A 20796-nucleotide genomic window follows, 5' to 3' on the forward strand; every position below is an offset into this window, starting at 1 on the left:
TAATATTCAATTTCAAGAAAAAAATAGCACACGATCTTGTGAAGTTGTCAGCATAATCTGGAGTTTCAGGAGTTGAGAAAAGAATAAAAAAGCAAATTAAAAGAATTGAGGTTCAAGGATTCCAAGATTTCAAAAATTCAGGTTTTTGAGATTCTAGGACACAAGGATTTAATGATTTCAAAGTTTTAAAATTTCGTAATTTTAGAATATATGGGAATGCTAGGAGTTCAAGTATTAATGATTATATTGAAATTATTATATTAAATTTGGATTTAGATTAGAATAGATCTAGACTCGATTTGAATTGGATTTGGATTAGATTTGGATTGGTTATGGGTTCTCAATGGGTTAGCTCTGAGTTGCATTTGAATAAGATCGGATTTGATATGGAATTGGATTGAATTTTGTTTGAAAATGAATAAAATTGATTTTGGATTGGACTGAATCAAAATTGGAATAGAACTAGAGTTACATTTAAATACACTAAAGTCGCTTTTTACACGGTTTTTTTCGCGGTTTTTTTACGCGGCTTTTTTACGCGAATTCCGGAATTAACGCGGTTTTTTTCACGCGGATTCCGGAATTTACGCGGTTTTTTACACGGATTCCCGAATTTACGCGTTTTTTTTGCGCGGATTTCGGTTTCCCTTCACTCGGAATGCAAAATTAACGCTGGTTCTTTTACGCGGATTCCGGAATTAACGCGGTTATTTTTACGCGGATTCCGGAATTTACGCGGCACGTATCCCCGCGTAAAAAGCGACTTTAGTGTAGATGGATTTGAATTGTCTTTGGTGTCTTTTTTGGATTGACTTTGAATTCATTATGATATAATATAAAAATATTGAACCAAAAATTAGTCAACAACATTCAATCTCACGGTTAAAAGCACAAAGAAAGAAAAAAAAAGACACCAAATCTCAGCCAGCCAAAGAAAAAAGGTCAACGATTCCCACTTCCGGCGCCTTTCGCCGAAAAGCTGGCTGCCAATTGATATTCTGCCCCCAGCTCGCCGAAGCTTGGTGAAGTTTTTTAGCATAATTCAGCTGCCAATAAAATACAAATGAAAACTAAAAACAAAAAGAACAGACGAGACAGGGAAACGCCTGTCCTGTAATGATGATCGTTCAGCGATCGCGTTCCGTCGCTTTTGCGTGCGCAATTTTTTTTCTGTTTTCGTTTATTTGATTGCTTTCTTCGAATTTCTACAGTCTCGCTCCCCGCGCGTTCAATGCTACCAGGAAGTGATTAAGAAGTGAGCGCAAAAATCACTCTGAATGACTCCATTAAAAATTCAAATGAGCACGTCCACATTGCCTGTCAATATGGGGGGAGAGTCGAAAACGAGGATCCATTTGTGTAGCGTACGCAGGAAGATCACACCGTCTTCGTCGTTGTCATCGTAGTAGTAACACGATCACGATCACGATGACGAAAGGAAGAAAGTGTGCAAATCTTGTGGTGGTATCTAATAACGATGGGACGCGATCTGCAAGCAACGGAGTAGACACCAATACTAGAGGAAATTTGGCAAATCGGGATGAAGATTCTGCCACACTTCCACATACTCTAGCGAGCAGCGTATCGCGAAATTCGCACACACGAGCCGCGGGTGTGATGCAAGAGCGTGACAGAGAACGCGACAGGAGCAACAGAGAGATTTACTACTCAGAGATGCCCAGCATCCTGAGCTAGCTTACTCCCATCCATGTATGTGTGTATTTGTGTGCACCAGTCTGCGGAGGATGATGGTGGAAAACTGGTTTTAAATATAGAAAATCGCACTCTCCGCAGCGTGGTGCGCGGAGTTGGCTTTTGATTCGCCGTTTTTTCGCTGTTTTTATTTTGCTGGTGATTTTCATCACGAGCCGAGTGGCGAGTGAGTGGAACAGCTGGACCGAGGGTGCCAGACATGGGGCGGAGCAGGCAGCAGGGAGCGTCGTGTGTGCGAAAAGAGCAGCTCAAATTGGATGGACGCGCAGCGCAGTGTTTTTAGCGAAAAAAAAGATACGTTAAAGAAAGGTTGGAAGAGAAGGAAGGAAGGTGCAAGGTGGGCAGCAGTTCAAATGCGAAGAAAAGAATGGAGCGAGTAATGAACGATTAGCGATCGGAGAGGGAGGCGGCCGCACGAGGAGACCAGGAGGGAAGAGCGAAAGAAAGAGGATTGGCAGTGTGGGAGCAGTAGGCATGGAAACAGGAGAGTGGAAACATGGAATAAGCGCAGCTTGTAGCTATTGACGATGATGATTAATCTGTACGCTTTATGAGGTTAGATGTATACATTTTATCTCATTGATGGGAATGACTATGATCTGGCGATGGTTTACTGGTTTTAATTGAAGATTTGTTTTATTTATTTTACAGGCAAAGGTATTCCAAGGGGAAAGTAGTCGTTGGTTCGAGGAATGAGAAAGAAAAAAACATTCAGAGCAACCCAATTGTACGTACCGTGAAGCTATCGGCCAATTATTTCTGCATCGGCCTAGTTATTATAGGACCTGAGAGGCGAGTTGCGTCTTATTACAAAACCTTCGGGAGATTCCCTGGAACCGGTTCGTAAATTAGGTGCCATGATCTCAGCGTGCTGCAAGGCTGCACAGATGTTGTAAAATTAACGAGACCGACCATTGGCCGTAATTCATCTCAATCATCATCGCACACTGCCGAGCTTTAATGGCTGTCTATAAATTTTTTTCAGAGATTATGATCTATAACGCAAACTATCGCTTCCTGCAACTAACAGCAGCGTTCCAGTTGCATTTTGATGCTCTGGTGCTGAGTGTGGTGCTCTGTTGATCAAAGGCAGGACAATCGAAAAAAACAGGAACATAAAATCTTCGCTCTGAATTCCTGGACATGGATTTTAAAACTTGTTCGATCGTTTGAGTGCCCCGAAAGACTGCAAAATAAGACGTCGATACTCCGGAAAACTGACTAAAAATTGACGGTAATGAAAGAAATAATGAAAAAAGGAAATTTATTAGAAGGAATGCCTTCTAGACATGTTACAGTCTTTGGTTTATTCGCCCCCTTAATCATGGAAAATATAAAGAAAATGTAAACTCGGAAGTTGTAATACTGAGTTGACAAAAAAGATTACTCTTGTAGTAAAACTGACCAGAAGGTTATTCAGTTGAAACCTCGTGTTTCGTAATTGGCGAAAATGTTTACAGAATGAACGAGGCTTACACTAAAAAATTGTGCGCAAAAGTGGAAAGCACCGTTCCTCAGCGCTGGCCACAGCCCGTAATAACAACAACCTTCTTCACACCTGTATCAAGACGAGGTTCAAAAACATCAAAAAGGCGTCATGGTGTTCTTGGTGAAGTCATCCCGGTTTTTCTTGGTGTCGTTTCAACACCAGCTCAGAGCACAAAACCATCGACTCGAGCCATTTATCAATGCCCGGCATTATGGTAGTGCCTTCAAAAACTAAGTTCTGGGTGTATTTGACTGGTTTGCATCCACTTGCAATTTGCGATGATGTAGAAAAAATTGCGGACCGTTGTTTGGATACAAACGATGGTATTGAAGTGGTTAAAGTAGTCTCAATTATAGATGCAGATCTGTGCAAGATGTCCTTCGTTTCGTTCAAATTTGGAATCGAGTTTAAAGGAAAAAGCTCTTCTTTCATCTGGCCGGGCAAACTCAAGTTCCGAAAATTCAAGAAATCTTGACTACTTTGTGATAAGGTTGTATGTTTAAACGTAAATAAAACGAGTGAGAGTTATATCCCTTGTACTCCACAAGCGTAAATCATCGCTCACTCGTTTTGTTTACGTTTAGACATACGACCTTATCATAAAGTAGTCGAGAAATATTCCGCATAAGACGAAACTCAGGCGAATCGGTTCGATGACCAATAATCGATGGTTTTGTGATGGCAGAGGACTTAGTTCCTCTGGCACAGGCTAGTATCTCAATCTTCGTTTCTCTATTTGTTCCATAGCATACGGAGTGTTTCCAGCCGAACATGCATCAAATCAATTGCGTATTGAATAATGACAAGACGATTCTGAATCTCATTTTCGTCAATTAGCGAGCTATCGGATCATGTGGAGAGACCCTTCCTAGGATTAATGAAAGATATCATTCACCCATGCTGCTTTCCTTTCGTTGTAGTCTTATTTGTAGAAGAGTATGAGTTAAGAGCACGAAATGTCAGAAAAGCTGACTATGTCTTCATCGATGAACGATTGAGAGCTGGGAGCTTTCTTGAAAGCGTTCATTGTATAGATGATGCTATAGGATATTTCACCGAGATCGTATCGCGTTTCTTAGCAGATTGTGTCCCAGCAGTTCGGACACGGCGTAAATTAGCTTGAAGTAATGCAGAACTGAAGAGGCTCTTTAAGAAAATTAAATAAGAAACTGTACGAACGCAATTTCCGGATAAATCCGAAGGTCTTATTGAACTACGTAAAATCTCAACGGAAGAAACATGGTCTTCCGGCGCCTGTAGTTTTGGATGACGAAGAAAGAACAACGAGTAGTTGCAAATGTTCTTTGTTCAAAAAGCATTTTTGTGGTGTGTTCTGCAACGAAACCACGACTGCTGAAGACATTGCAATTGATTTGGAAGACGTTCCTGTCGACAGATTTGATGCGGATGTTTTCGTTAATTAAAGACATGAAGCAATCTTTCGCTTGGCGCGGATGGGATTCCTTTGGTTTTGTTGAAAAGTTGCTGCGAATCTCTGAAAGCTCCTCTTGCCTTTCTGTTTAGCTTGTCATTGGCAACCTCCACTCTCCCAAGTGTTAGGAAGTCATCTCAGATGTTTCCTGTCTTCCAAAAAGAAGACAAACAAAACGTATAAAAGCAACTCTGTGTGCATGCTTGAAGGTTTCGGAGTCCATCGTAAACACTCTTCTTCTTTCGGATAAAGAAATACATTAGCACCTCCCAGCATAACTTCTTTCTTTTTTTATATACTAATTCACTGGAATTCTTGTCATATTGATTGCGCAAATTAATGCGGTGCCTTCAAATTAATGCGGTACAACCTGACCTGAAAGCAGCATTTGATCATGTCGACCATCACATTTTGTTCGGATCGACTTGTTGCATGGTCCTGCATGGTCCCGCAGGGAAACACATTAGGACCATTGTTAATCTTCTTGTTCATCAACGACGTCACATTTCTTACTATTAACTGATCATCAAATCGATTGATGACTGCATTACACTGCAGAGCTTGCTAAATATTTTCGCCGATTGGTGTCGTAGGAACAGACTTTAGCCTAATATAATATGTGCAATGTCATCAGCAATATTGATGGGAAACTTCTTCAACGCATTGATCGTTACATTAAAAACTTGGGAGTTTTGTTGGACACAGCACTAATCTTCCGCTTTCCAGTCCCTCGAAATTTGTGCCAGAACCAGTCCTACTTTCGTTCCCGAATTTCCATCCCGGCTTCTGATGGCACCGGTAATGTAGCTTGGCATTCGAAATCCAGTTGTAGGGCCACCAGGCACGAATTATATACAGACATCGATTGACTAAACTCTGCAGCTTCAGGGTGTTCTCCGCTAAAACACAACACGTTTTGCTGGCGTATAGAAGCACAGATTTCACAGTTGATGTTAAGACCAGCCGCCGAAGAGCGTACAACCAGTTCGTCGAGCTTACTCTGCATGTCAGAGCGCCGTTGTGCTTGTAATGCAAAGTCATCAGCCAAATCAAAGTCGTTGAAGTGCTTCCTGAGTACTTAGCAAACCACTATGGGTAATGAGGAGTTGAGCTTTAGGATGTGCCAGTAGATCACCCTGTGGTATCCACTGTCGTATGTAGACATTCTCCGGTACATCATAATCTAACAGATCGGATTCGAATTTCCACAAAAAAACTGAAACTCAGAATATTTTCTATGACGCTCGCATCAAGTTTATCACTTCGAAAGTTAGTTCGAAGCGAGAACAACGCAATCGGCCGAGTCAATCTGGTAACCCATTGCTCCAAATCTTCCGGAAGAGGTGCCAATCTAATGTGCATTCCTCCTACCGGAATCACGTTCGGCATCACCTATACCCTGCCGGAGTAGCCAACGGTTCGGAAAGCAATCACCTATATGATCTCGTCGATAACGATGAGGAACAGCAGCGGTGGTAATCAGCGTTGCCAGGTCATTTTTTTAAAAATCTGGAAAAGGTAAAATAAAAATCTGGAAAAAATCTGGCAGTCATTTCGTGGGGTGAAAGATTAATTTTTCGGATAAAAGTCTTGGGGTACGCATAATTTGAGGTGACAAAACTACAAAATTTCGCGCCAAAATTGAAGTGATGACCTTTTTGCGGAACAGAGAAAATAAAATCCGGATCATCCATGAAAAATCTGGATAGTTGGACATCAAAGCTGTCTACCTGGATACATGTTCAAAAATCTGGATAATCCAGCAAAATCTGGATACCTGGCAACGCTGGTGGTAATATACATGCTTGTCTCACACCAAAGACTATCCAAATAGGGTCAAGCAAGGCTCCATTATGCAGGACTCTGCATGTGCAAGCCTTGTACAGTCAAACCCAGTTTTACGGGCCAGCTAAGCATAATTGGGTCCTAAAGTTTTAAACGGTTTTCTGATTTTTATATATCAGCTGAAAGAGTGCAACTTTCTGAGCAAAACGTAATTTTTAAAAAATGTTTATCGTTTTCCTTCGATCTTTAAATAAAGAATAAAAAACTGCTCGAAATGCCTTAAATGACAGTTCTCTTATATACCGTACATGGGCGAAACGTCAACTAAGACCTTTCGAGCAGTTCTTTTACTCTTCATTTAAAAACCGAAGGAAAACGATAAACATTTTTTAAAAATCACGTTTTGCTCAGAAAACACGGCTTTATCGAATGATATAGAAAAACTGGTATAGCTTTAGGACCCAATTGTAATTTTAAATTAACGATAAAAATCGAAATAAAATTGATAACTGTGAAAATGTTGTTCAGCTAGCGCTTGTAAAGCCAAGAAGGAGCCAAAATTTCAAAACTGCATAATGGTCGGAAAATTGAAATTTCCGGCCAAAATTCGTTTTTTTTGTGCTAAATTGTTGGTTTTCCACTGCAGATGATTATGACATATAAGAAAAGTTTTGTACTGACAAGGGGCTGTCTATAAACCACGTAAACTGAGGTAAATGTCTTGTTTTCGATTAAACGTAAATAACTCGTTAGTGAAACGAGATAAACGATTACTGTTTCAGCAGCGATGCACATATTAGTGAAACGCTTTTTATAGCTTTGAGAGTTAGTTCGCGATTTGTCCGCATAGATGGCGCACGAATTTAACTTTTGATAGGAACATCCAAGAGATATGCTTTCTTCAGCAAAATTGTAAAGCTATTCAATTCAAACAAAACTACTGAAGACGACACGATTTAGCAAATCCCGATTTTAGAGCCACCAAATGTTGATACAGTTATCTATGGTCTTGTTTGTGAAAACTGTTTTAAAACGGTGCTTGATCAATTGAATGCAATCATTCATAACATTTTCTGTTCTACACAGTAAAAAAAATTTACATTACTTTAAACGCACATAAAAGGAAAATTGGAAACCATGTAATATTCTGTGTGGCATTATATTCACATGCAAAGTAAATGAATATATTGTGAATTTGCATGCATATTCATATTCTAAGCTTTAAGTTTATATCAATTAACGTACAAATTTACATGGCCGGAAACGATTCTGTATTGTGCATTATTAACGGTGTGAAATTGTATATGTTTTGCACTTTATGTGCTAGAAATCGTTATGTGCTTTCATTTGTATTAGTTGTAAATTTCATTTTTTGGTACTGGGTAGGTTGTATGAACAAACTCACTAAATCGATCTTATTAACTTCCTCGTAAGACATTGCTCGCTGATTCGTAAAACACTTGAATAAAACTTCAGAACTGTGAAGCACACATGAAACTTTGTTTGCTCCACATACACAAGCAATCATACCGACTAAAAGGTATGAAGTAGAATCAGTCAGCCATAAAAGACATATGAGTCGCATGATTCAAGAGCATAACAATATGTGTGAGATTGCGGGTTTACGCGTGGGAGTAGTTGTGAGATTGACGGTGAACTCAATGGAATTTTGTGTATGAAAAACCTGACTGCAATGTTGGAAAGTTCAACCATGAGAACCTCCATTTGTTTATGCTGTATGCCGACATATCCGGTACACAGCTTCTACTTCGGCTATAACTTTCGAGTAAATGCCCAAATGCAAGCTCGAACCATTTGTTTAACCCTGGCAGTGATATTTGTGTTTGGTGAGAGAAGTTTGCGTGTGGTGTTTCATGGCCGTGTTTTCATAAAACAAACACTGGGAATCATTTTTGGGATAATAATTCATTTTTCTATTCGGTTTAGTATGATTTCACATGAATAATCGCTAAGTCTCTTAGCGATGTTGTAATGGGTTAACAAAATAAATTTCAGAAAAAAACTTTGGGTTGATAAAAAAACATCGTTTGGAAATAACAAAGATACACGCGAAAATCAATTTATTGCTAATATTAACCATATTTTTTTTTTTTAAAACAAAATGAAAATATATTTTTTACTTAAGTGTGTACAACTGAATAATCATCAAGTCTCCATAAAACTCTAAAAAATTACATAAAAAACTAAAAATTTTAAATTATCTTTTTCTACAAAAACGCAAATTTTCCGCAAACTTTTAACACATATTCTTGAAGGGCACAAGTAGGGCTCTCAGACACACTATCAGGTGCTGTGCTTACACGTGCTTACATTTAATGTTTTTGATGGTCAAAATTAGGAAAGTTACGCATATTTTCAATGTGGCCTGCGACTGACTCTGTAGGGTTGAAATCCATTGCCCATACTGTTTTACGAAACTAATTTAATAAGCTTTCAATCATATGTGAACATACCATGATAGCTTTAGTAGGTTTTTATATATTCCAAAATATTCAGAAAAACTATTTTTCTCCGATTCTGAAAGAGGTAACTTTGAAGGCATTTTTTAACATGAACCGTTTTTTGTATCAAGATTTCATTCAAAAATTATGAAAATATAGATTAAATACTACAAAATCATATGCTCAAAACATCCTGAATATGAAATTCGCATTTTGGTAATTTTGGCCACTCTTTTATATAGGGACCGTCTTATGTGAACTGGGTAAAGCAATCAAAGTTTATGAAGTTGAGGGCAGACTTTTAAGTAAGATCATGGAAATTCAGGATGAACGAGCATTAAAACCAGTTTCTACATTACTTGAAATACCGATACATAAATATATTCAAGAGTTATGCTCATTAGTGCAGGGATTTCGTATAAAAGATATGCAGAGAAATGTTGTTCACCTTCACCAAACTTCAATTTGACTATTAAAAGTCATTAACATGCGTAGAAAACCAATACAAAATCTAGCCTAGCCGATATTACTGGGTGGCTATTAATACTGGGAAAACCGAATTTCGTGACCAGCATTATGGCCCAATATTTAGCAGCGTATTAAAATAGTAAAAATACGAAACTCAGAGCGGATATTACATAATTCGATAAACACCAGCAGGGCAGAGGTTTCGCACAAAAGCATGTAGAGAAATGTTGTTCGGGTCTATTAAACTTCAATTTTATTTTTTTAAAGTTATTGAGACACGACGAAAAGCAATACAAAGGGCAGATTGGCCCATAATACTGGTTGACCCATACTACTGGGACGAAGTTGACGATTTTTTCTAAAACAACTTTACGTTTCAAGGCACCTTAAAGATTTTCGTGATTAAGGCGGTAAAGTCAAAGTTTTGTCGCAGTCAATGAATACCAAATATATGGACTCTTGGAATTAATTGACATGCTCCAGAATAATGCAAAGAGTGACAATATAGTCTACACAGGATCGTCCGGCAGTCGATTTCATCATGTATCCGTTCTAGGGTAACTTTGCATAGGACTTTGAGAGCAATGCACAGAAGTTCGAAGTGCTCGAACCAGCGTTTCAGTTGTTCAGTGGGCTAGGTAGGTCATCCTTGGATTCATCCTAGCTCCACTCAGGTGTGGTGAGATATCGTAGAGGAGGCGGATATCGCCGGTTACTGGGGCTCTCTCCCGGGGTCAGCCCATGCTCATTTGTCCCGTCTACAAGAGCGTTTAACTTCCTTTTTCAGAGCCGAATACCATTGACTGGCTTTCTTCTTGGCTGAATCCGCACAATTGAAAGGCGGATGTTGTAAATCAGAAGCTGATGACCAGACGCGGTAAGTTTTTTCCCGACATCAAGGAAGCTCTGTCGCCAATTTTCGGTTAATGCGGATATGGAGGATCTGATTCTCGGTTTGTCCATCACGGGATATCCATGTGACTTTTTGCACCGGGCGATGGGGAAGAAGTGAACTCCCCATGACTATGTCGTTGTTGCCACAAAAATTTATAAATAGCTTTCCGTTTTCACTTATTTTTCCGAGACCATGATGCGCACATAGTCCGTGTTATCGGAGCCAGTGTAGATCTTGTTGTTGTTCTTCGGAATCCTATCCACGATGGCATTTAGTTGACTTGAAAGTTCTCCTTGTCCTGCCGCCCTGAAATCCATAAACAGATGGTGAGTCGGTAAGTTGTACTCCCGAAACTTATCGAGGATCTGTCGCTGGGTGAAGATTTGATCCGTCCTGAAACGCCCCTGTTGAAAACCAGCCTGGTATTCGCCAACAAAGGATTCCGTTAACGGTCTCAATCTGAAAAACAGGATACGGGAGAGCACTTTATATGCGGAGTTGAGCAACGTTATGCCTCGATAGTTGCCACAATCCAATCGATGACCCTTCCTATAGATAGAGCATATGAGGCCTTCCAACCAGTCGTTCGGCATTTGTTCATCCGCCCAGATCCTTAGTATTATCTGGTGGATCGCATAGTACAGCCGCTCGCTTCCCGCTTTCAAAAGTTTGGCCGGGATACCGTCCTTCCCAGCCGTTTTTCAGCTCACTAATCGCCTTTTTCACCTCCTTCTGTGTTGATGGCTCCACAGCTTGTTCGTCACTCACAATCGTCATCCTGTTCCTGCTCTGCTCATCCGGCTCCTCACCGTTCAATAGCTCCTGAAAATGCTTCTTCCACCTGGCTGCAACCGTCGGTTTATCAGTAAGCAGTTGCCGTCCTTATCATTACACATGACCGGCACAGGGAAATTCCTGCTTCTGACTCTGTTGACAGTTCTATAGAATCGCCACACGCCGTTTTGAGCATAGCTGTCCTCTGTTGGCGTATTGTTCATCCGTGACCAAGAATCAGGAGATAAATGGTAAACATTTGGAACAACGAGATGCGATGATTTACAGTTTGGAGAAAACAGAAGCAACTTTACACGGCCCTACACGTTTGCTAGTGTGCGCTGGTGAAAAGTCACTTATCTCTATGCTGATAGTGTAACCGATTGCTTCAATCGAATTCTACGGAATTGTATTACTCAAACAGTTCCGCGCAGCAGACTTCCATGAAAACCTGCTTAGTCTAACCCCGTCTCTTGAAACTCCGCAGCTACCAAAGATGCCCGTTCCATAATCGTTCCATAAATTCGATGAAGTTAGTCGAATCTATCGTGGCTACAATCGTTTTCTGTGTGAACGTTATGTAATAAGAACACAGGATGATTTCCGACATAGTCCTTCAAGGTTCTGGAGTTTTGTGAACTCAAAACGTAATTATGCATTTAGAAGAAGTATCAGCAAACTCTACCCAGAGAAAGTACGATCTATTGTCGCAACATTTTGCGGGTGTTTGCGTGGATCGTGTCCCAGTGTCAGTTTCTAGAGACGCAATCGATGTTGACGTTTTTGAAATATCAGAAGTAATAGCTGAGTCTGCGATACAAAGATTCTGCTGCATTTGACACTGTGAATTGGTGAAAATTGGTCCAAAGAAATCGGCTCCTTTTTCGCCATGTGCTGGTGTGCCCCAAGGAAACAACTTAGGACCCCTTTTGTTTACACTCTTTCTTAACGACGTAGTATTTTTTTTGCAAAATGGTGGTAGGGGAACTGCTCCATTATTCATCTCATTAAGCCGATATTCATCAGATCGACTTGAACTGTCCTACAGTACGGTCGCATTTTACCAACAGCTCGAGGCTAAGTCTTAGACTACCGAGAGATATTAAAATTTTGTTTTTCGCTTTCAACAGGCAATCTTTTTTAAAGACTACCTGTTGAAAGGCAAAGTAATAAATTTGTTTTTAAAGTTAACGAGTGTTTAGTGAATTAATTTGGTTTGAGATATTTCTACTCAAATTCTATAGTGAAGTGAAATTGTAGTGAAGTTGTCCAGTTATGCCTGGAAAAAATAAAAAAGCTCGCTTTGATGCGGCATCAAGGAAACGTGAGGCATCTCCTCCAAGTGACACTGAAATTTCGACTAACAGGTATGATATTCTTTCTTCTGTTGGGGATCTAGAATTCCAAACTTCTCATACTGAGCATAAAACCGTCATGAAGAAGGTTAAAGTTCCACCTATTGTGGTATTTGTAGCAAACTTTAAAGCATTTCGATCAGAACTTTCATCATTTCTATCGAATGTGAAAGTTAATTTTCAAATTGGTCGCCAAGGCGAAATTCGTATTTTGGCCGAATCTTTTGATGGCCATGAACATCTTTTACAGTATTTGACTGGAAAGATGTATAAATTTTACTCTTTTGATGCCAAAAACGAGAGACCGTTTAAGGCTGTGTTGAAAGGTCTCTCAAATGATCAAAGTATTGATGAAATCAAAGATTGTTTGTCAGAATCACTTGGTTTTGCCCCCAACCAAGTAATTTTGATGAAACGAAAGGCAAATGCCAAAATTTTTCAAACTCGAATACACCAGGAAAATTACTTAGTACATTTTGATCGTACCAAAGTACATAATTTAAAATGTTTAGAAAAAGCACGTGTTTTATTCAACGTGCGAATAAAGTGGGAAAATTTCAAGAGACATGGAGGAATCCATAATCTTACGCAAAGTCGGAATTGTCAAGCCTATGGTCATGGAACTCGAAACTGCCATATGGCTGCAAAATGTATGATTTGTGGTGACACTAGTCACACGAAAGATATCTGCCCCGTGAAAGAGATCACTAATAGTTTCAAATGTGTGAATTGTGGGGGAAATCACAAATCTAATTTCTTTAATTGTCCTGTAAGGTCAAAAATTATTGCTTCTAGACAACGTAGGAATTCTAAACAACCTGTTGTCAATGTGAGTAATCAAAAGACTTTCAGTACTGTTCAGGCATCACCAGCACTTTCATTAGCAGGTGTGTCTGTAGGTAATAATTTAAATTCAGATAACAAATTTCAGAAAAATAATCCTGTTCAGGCAACACCAGGCTGTTCATATGCCAGTGTCCTTCAGGTAATATTTCAAATTCAAACAGTAACAAACCATTCGTGTTTGGTGCTGAAAAGTCAGCCAGTATTGATTTAGGTAATCCAACTCCCGAAAAGATTGAATACCTACAACAATCCATGCTGCAGCTAATGTCCGTTTTGTTGAACTGTAACTCGATGTACGAGGCTGTTCAAGAAGGTATAAAATTTACAACTAATATTGTTATGAAATTGAAATTCAGCAATGGTTTTAAATGATGCTGTAAATTTTCTAAATTGGAATACTCGCTCTTTAAAAGCGAAAGAGGATGAATTTTTCAATTTTTTAAAAGTCCACGATGTGCATATTGCAGTTGTGACTGAAACGCTTTTAAAGCCAAAAATTAAACTAAAAAAGAACCCAAATTACATGGTTCATAGGTTTGATAGAATTGATGTTGCCGGTGGTGGAGTTGCAATAGTTATCCACCGTCGGATAAAACATCGTGTTTTACCCCATCTTGAAACCAAAGTTATCGAGAGTTTGGGAATTGAAATTGAAACAAGTATTGGCATTTTATTTATAGCCGCAGTGTATTTGCCTCTTCAATGCACTGGTGAGCGAAAAAATTATTTCAAGGGAGATTTGCAAAAACTCACAAGAAATAAATCTAAATGTTTAATCATCGGTGATTTTAATGCGAAACATCGATCTTGGAATAATGCTCAAAGCAATTCCAATGGAAAAATATTGTTTAATGATTGCTCGGCTGGATTTTATTCAGTTTTATTTCCAAATGGTCCTACATGTTATTCTTCTATTAGGAATCCATCTACAATTGATTTGGTACTAACAAATCAAAGTCATTCATGCAGTGATTTATTAACTCATGCTGACTTTGATTCTGATCATCTTCCCATAACATTTTCTATTTCCCATGAAACTATTTTAAATCCCACTAGATCTGTGTTAAATTATCACAAGACTAATTGGGATAGATATCGTTCTACGACCGAGGAAAATTTGAATGATGATATTATTTTACAAAATAGTGCTGACATTGACAGAGCATTAGAAAATTTTAGCAGCTTAATACTCAATGCCCGGAATTTATCGGTTCCTAAGGCAAGAGTGAAATTTAATGCACAAATTGACAGTGAACTTAAACTTCTTATACGTTTGAAGAACATACGGAGACGTCAATACCAAAGATCTCGTGATCCTGCTTTGAAAATTATTTTTCAAGAATTACAAAAGGAAATTAAACATAGATTCACTCTCTTGCGAAATGAGAATTTCATGAGAGAAGTTGAACAACTAAAACCTTATTCAAAACCTTTCTGGAAGCTTTCGAAGGTTTTTAAGAAACCCTCGAAGCCCATTCCAGTCCTTAAAGATGGTGATTGCATTTTTCTAACGAATGAACAAAAATCTCAAAAACTTGCTCAGCAGTTTGAGAGTGTTCATAACTCCAATTTGAACGTAGTAAGTCCTATTGAAAATGGAGTAAACCAAAAGTATGTTCAGATCACCACCCAAGAATTTCTTTCCGAAGAGGTATTGGAGACAAACTTGAATGAGGTGCGAACCATTCTCAAAAAATTCAAAAACATGAAAGCACCAGGAGATGATGGGATTTTCTATATCCTCATCAAAAGACTTCCCGAAAACTCTTTAAATTTCTTGGTAAAAATTTTTAACAGATGCTTTGCACTAGCACATTTTCCTACGGAATGGAAAAATGCCAAAGTCACTCCAATTTTAAAACCCGATAAGAATCCAGCTGAGGCATCAAGTTATCGACCAATTAGTTTACTTTCCTCTATTAGCAAACTTTTTGAAAGAAAAATTCTTAATAGAATGATAACACATATTAATGATAACTCAATTTTTGCAAATGAGCAGTTTGGTTTTCGCCATGGGCATTCCACTACTCATCAGTTACTTAGAGTAACAAATATGATTCGAACTAATAAATCTGAAGGCTATTCGACTGGAGCTGCTCTTCTAGATATAGAAAAGGCATTCGACAGTGTTTGGCATAAAGGTTTAATAGCTAAAATGTCAAATTTCAGTTTTCCGCTTTACCTCACAAAAATGATACAAAGTTATTCAACTGACCGCACTCTCCAGGTTAACTATCTAAATGGTAAATCTAATAGATTGCCTGCTAGAGCTGGTGTGCCTCAGGGGAGTATCTTGGGCCCAATCTTATATAACATTTTTACTTCTGATCTTCCTGATTTACAACCAGGATGTGAGAAATCTCTGTTTTGTGACGATACAAGCATTTCCGCAAAAGGAAAAAGCCTTCGTGTTATATGCAGTCGGCTTCAAAAAAGTTTAGATATATTTTCTTCATACTTGCAGAAATGGAAGATTTCTCCTAATGCTTTTGAAACACAGTTAATTATTTTTTTTCATAAGCCAAGAGTTTCATTTCTCAAACCCACCCATAACCACGTTATTAAGATGAACGGTGTGGTCTTAAATTGGTCTGATCAAGTTAAATACTTAGGGCTAATTTATGATAAGAATCTTACTTTCAAGGAGCACATTGAAAATATCCAGTCAAAGTGCAATAAGTATATCAAATGTTTATATCCTCTTATCAACAGGAATTCTAGACTTTGTCTCAAGAATAAACTGTTAATTTACAAACAAATATTTAGACCAGCAATGTTATATGCAGTTCCCATCTGGACAAGTTGTTGTACAACCAGGAAGAAGACACTTCAAAGGATTCAGAATAAACTTTTGAAAATGATTTTGAAGCGTCCTCCCTGGTTTAGCACGAACGAGCTACATAGGCTCACTAATGTAAAAACATTAGAAAATATGTCAAGCCAAATTATCAACAAATTCCGACAAAAATCGTTGCAATCCTCAATTGCAACGATTAGCTCACTTTATAGTCAGTAAGATAGTTTTAAGTTTATTTTAAGTTTCGTTTTATTCCTTTTATTCCTTTTTTTTCTTGACAAGTAGGTTTAATAATTTTCCTACAATTACATTATCTTAACTGCGAAAGCTAATAACATTCTATAATACTAAAAAGCGTACAAATATATATAATAGTGTTGAAATGTCACCATTTGTGGCAGAACACACAATACTAATTCTGAATAGATATTTTAGTACATAAATAAATCATTACAAACTCCCCCCCTATAAAAAAAAGCCGATATTCACGAAGAATGCACGGATTAAACACCAAATTTTCACGAAATCATTGAAAAAATAAGCTAAATATGCTAACGTACTCCTCTGGAATCGTTTAGCATTGTATATTTAGTAAAATTAGCTAGATTTATCCTGAATTTTGTAAAACAAACCATTTTTCTCAATGCTTCCATATCCATCTCAAAACTTGAATCACTGCTCAATTATTCATCTCACGATGCCCCTATACTCATCTCACTGTTAATCATGAATGAATCACATTATCATGCATGAACGTAGCGGCAGCTTGTCGTAGTAGGTTACCTACATCCGCTGCAGTTGTTTACGTGCAAAATATGGTAACCTAGGTAACCACTACAGTGCTGTAGGTTTATGTCAATTAAGTCGGAATAATTCAACATTTTCAGTATGATTTTTTCGTATTAACAGAAACTTATTTGGCAACTCTTGATTTTCTTCAACGCAGTGAAAACAGATAAAAATACATACAGTTGAAATTTAAAAATTGCAGAAATTCATCTCATATATTTCTGCTAATTCAAGCTTGTTTTAGGAAATTTGAGGTGAACATTTCAAAGATTAAAGTATTCTCAGTGTAGTGAGTGATTTTGTTTAGTGATTAAGATAAAAAGTGGTCCGCTAGAGATGAAAAAAACTTTGGTTGGCTGCTGAACGAGTCCCGTTGTAGCCGTATAGAACAATGCGCGGATTTTGTTTTTTGAGGTAGGTGATTGAATTAAATGAGTTTTCGAGTGCTGATGCCCGACTATAATATCAAAATTAGTGCTTTTAAGTGAGTTTTTGAGGATTATACTTTATGAGGAATCTAAAGTGAACTAAGAAGAATCCATTCCATGGGTTAGCAGATTAGTTTAATTGTGGTTTAATTAGGTTAATTGTGTTTACATGATGAATGAGATGATTATATACGGGCTGAGATGAATAATGGAGCAGTTCCCCTATACTGATATATGCTGATGATTCGAACATGTATATTGTGGTACGAAGTGAAACTGATAATAGAGAATTGCAGAAACTAACAGAAGGTTTTGATCATTGGTGCAAATAAAACTATTTAAAATTGACTGTTGATAACATTTTAGCTGAACCGAGTTGAAAAAAATCAACGATTTAGGTGTTTTGTTGAGTTACCAGCTCACTTTAGGGTTCCACTACTCGGCAATAATTGACAAAGCTAATCGGCAGATGAAATTCATTATGAAAATTGCCAAAGATTTCAACGATCCATGTTGCAAGTTTTTTTTTTGCTCTTTAATGAAACCAATCCTGAAATGCCAGTCAGACACTGTAACAGACGCTCGGGAGACAACGATGGCAGCTTTGTGGATTTTAAACACCGCTGAACCGATCATTATTATATTTGATAGTAGAGATTCTAGAGTCGCTAAGGGGCTTTCACGTAATCATCTAAGGGGGGTTGTAAAATGTTCACGGTCCGCAAAACTTTTAAAAATTATATGAAGGGTTGTCCATGGAAAAGAAAGGGGGGGGGGATGTGGAAGGCTCTCAATGTATTTTAATGACTTCGATTTTTTCTCAAAAGCGTGACAGATGAAGGGGCGGGACCCACAGTCAACATGTTCTTTGTAAACGACTAACTCATTATGGCCAATCATTTTTTGTTACAAGTATTGGTAACTGGAATCGGCTACCTAATAGAATTAAATTACTTCGTTCGTTGAAAACTTTCAAACAGGATTTACTACTTCACCTCAACAATGTACTTTAGTCCATTGTAAACTTCCAATGCCTTTAGGAATTAATGTGTTTAGTTTTTAAGTAAATAGTAGATCGCATAAATAAATTCTTTTTGTGATAATCAAAAAAAGCAAAAGCCTTACATCACATAATTGTAATATAAATAAATAAATAAAAATAACTTGATTATAAAACCAATCTGTATAGTAGTTACTTGATTATGAGGTGAATTTTTGTGATATTGGTTTTACTGTTCGCAGTTGGAACACGAGTTTTGTGGACGCTGGATCAGAGAGAGGTGAATTTGTTTTTCATATGATTTTTTTTCAGATATTAGATAAAAAGGGGAGTCATGAAGCAACTGTTAGCGTACAAGACAACTGAATCATCCACTGAAAAAATGGGTAATGGTCGTGTTACCTTTAAACCGATGGATCACGCATTGCCAGTTGAGCCAGTTGAAGATTAGATTTTGAGTCTCCCATCTGTGTGAAAAGCACCCCCAAGTAACACGGTTAGCTTTTAATAAGTTTAGGTAATTGATATATAAAAAATCTCGTCACTATAACAATAACGTATAAACTTATATACAACTTGTTAACAACTCAAAAAGCGCAAGGGGCGGAGCCAATATAAAACATGTATTCAACTTCAAATGAATTGTTCACACGACTTATATAAAACAACTTTATAACGACTATAACCACCATTCTTACATTTCCAGTACCAACAAATGGTGGCCTGTTATTAATAGGTCATAAACAAATTGCACAAATGAGTTGAAATTTCACTCGCTGATGATTGTTTCTAATACATACAAAACAGATGACCCACGAAAATAATCATGGCTCTTCATTTGAGAAATTATCAAGACAATTCATTGATAGAATAGGGTGTTGGTATAGTGATTAAATACAATAAATCTACGTGCGATTTCAGATTTGTCGTGAATATTTGCCTTGTACTGCGTTAAAATTTACGAGCTTCGAAAATACCACAATATGATAGTAATCAATATGATATTTTTTTTAAATTTGAAATAAAGAAAAAAGTAACAGATGAACTCTAGAGGAATGAGCCTCAGGTATATATTTTCGAAAGGATTATATTGTGAAACGTGCCTTTAGCACAGAATAATGGTGTTGAATATTATTTTAGCACGCCGCTTGCGCTAACGAGGCAGCCATGTTGATTATTAACATTCGTTGAATGGGTACACCGATTGCCCAAAGATTTTGTCCGTTATATAACCACTATCTATAAAGTTTATTTCGGTAAAAATATCGCAAAATAATTGAAAAAAAAATTTACATTGAAACATTAAGGTGAACTAAGATGTCATGCACTATGTACTAATTATTTGAACTTTTCCTCTTTTAGCAAACCAAACGAGGAGTAATTTCTGCCACAATTTGGAGATGGAATCGTGAAACCAATTAAGCAAGGCTATATAAAGCTACTACAATCTATAAAAAATCGCCGTCACCATCTCGATTATTGTAGTAGAAAAAAAATATAAAAATTCTCCTAACTAAGCCTGATTAAGTATTTTTTTTTGAAATTTAGGTAACACAGAAATATTCAAACATTGATCTGAGATTATTAACGATGATCAAATCAATTTGAGCAAGACAAAAAAGAGAATTGAAACAAATCATGGTCGATCAGATCAAACCATTTTCCTGTTTTAAGTAAATTGAATGATAAATTAATTGATTATAATTTACTGTCAAATTTATTATTTATGTTTAACCAACCATAAATTTAAATATTTTATATAATTTTGAATATTATAACAGTATTTTTGATCTGCACTGTATTTGATGAAGAAGAAATAGTTCACACCATCACATTTACAACAGATTTAAAATTAAACTACAACTTTTGCGGCCATTTTTCAAACACATATTCACCACTGTTGTCTCTCTTGCATTCTCAAGAGAAAAAACTAGTTATAAACATGTTATAAATCAGTTTTTACAGCAATTCGTAATGTATTTACAACTTCAACTTGTTATTTCGATTTAAAACATCATTCCGATTTAAAACATCAATCCGAGTGAATTAAAACCCAAAGTTTTCCCTGTAACTTATTTATGACTTATTTATAACTTTTTCCTTTCATTTTTTTCGTAAAAGATGTTGCATGTGTTACTTGGGACCGGCATGCAGGTATGTCCCCAGTTTGTGAAAACTAAAACTAACCGTCGTTTTAAGGACGACCTCATGTTTTCAATTAAGAATAAGTTTACCACATCTCAGTACTATAGTACTCTTGAGTTGACTATCAAGAAATGGGGTGTTATTCACTGATAGTACCTATTAACCCGTAATTGGTACGCAGTCTCTTTATAAAACAAATAACATACAAACTGTTACGAAATTGGCATACCGTCGTTTTCGTTCTTCTAGAACTTAATATTCTCGTTGAACCTATAGTCTATTTAGTGTAATGACTTTTGGAAAAACGTAGAGGGTAAAACATGAATCATGCAACAAGTAGATCGAAATCAAATTGCTGTGGATAAAATTAAGTTTTACTACAGTCCACAATATTTTGGCGAGTTGTAAAAAACTACTT

General features: G+C 37.3%; 1 protein-coding gene and 1 long non-coding RNA gene across 3 annotated transcripts in view; one reads left to right on the top strand and one right to left on the bottom strand.

Moving 5' to 3' along the window:
- LOC129718990 (protein scalloped) overlaps positions 1 to 20796 on the bottom strand; it is a 362904-nt gene that overhangs the window by 164137 nt on the left and 177971 nt on the right. The window lies entirely within an intron of this gene.
- Positions 1747 to 3036, top strand: LOC129718991 (uncharacterized). Of its 2 annotated transcripts, none has more exons than XR_008727101.1 (3): positions 1747 to 2268; positions 2343 to 2633; positions 2699 to 3036. It is a non-coding gene; the product is annotated as an uncharacterized LOC129718991 (long non-coding RNA). The 2 variants fall into 2 exon arrangements; XR_008727100.1 differs by having other exon boundaries at positions 2365 to 2633.

The sequence above is a fragment of the Wyeomyia smithii genome, chromosome 1 (genome assembly GCF_029784165.1).
Source record: "Wyeomyia smithii strain HCP4-BCI-WySm-NY-G18 chromosome 1, ASM2978416v1, whole genome shotgun sequence".
In the NCBI taxonomy this organism is placed as follows: Eukaryota; Metazoa; Arthropoda; class Insecta; order Diptera; family Culicidae; genus Wyeomyia; species Wyeomyia smithii.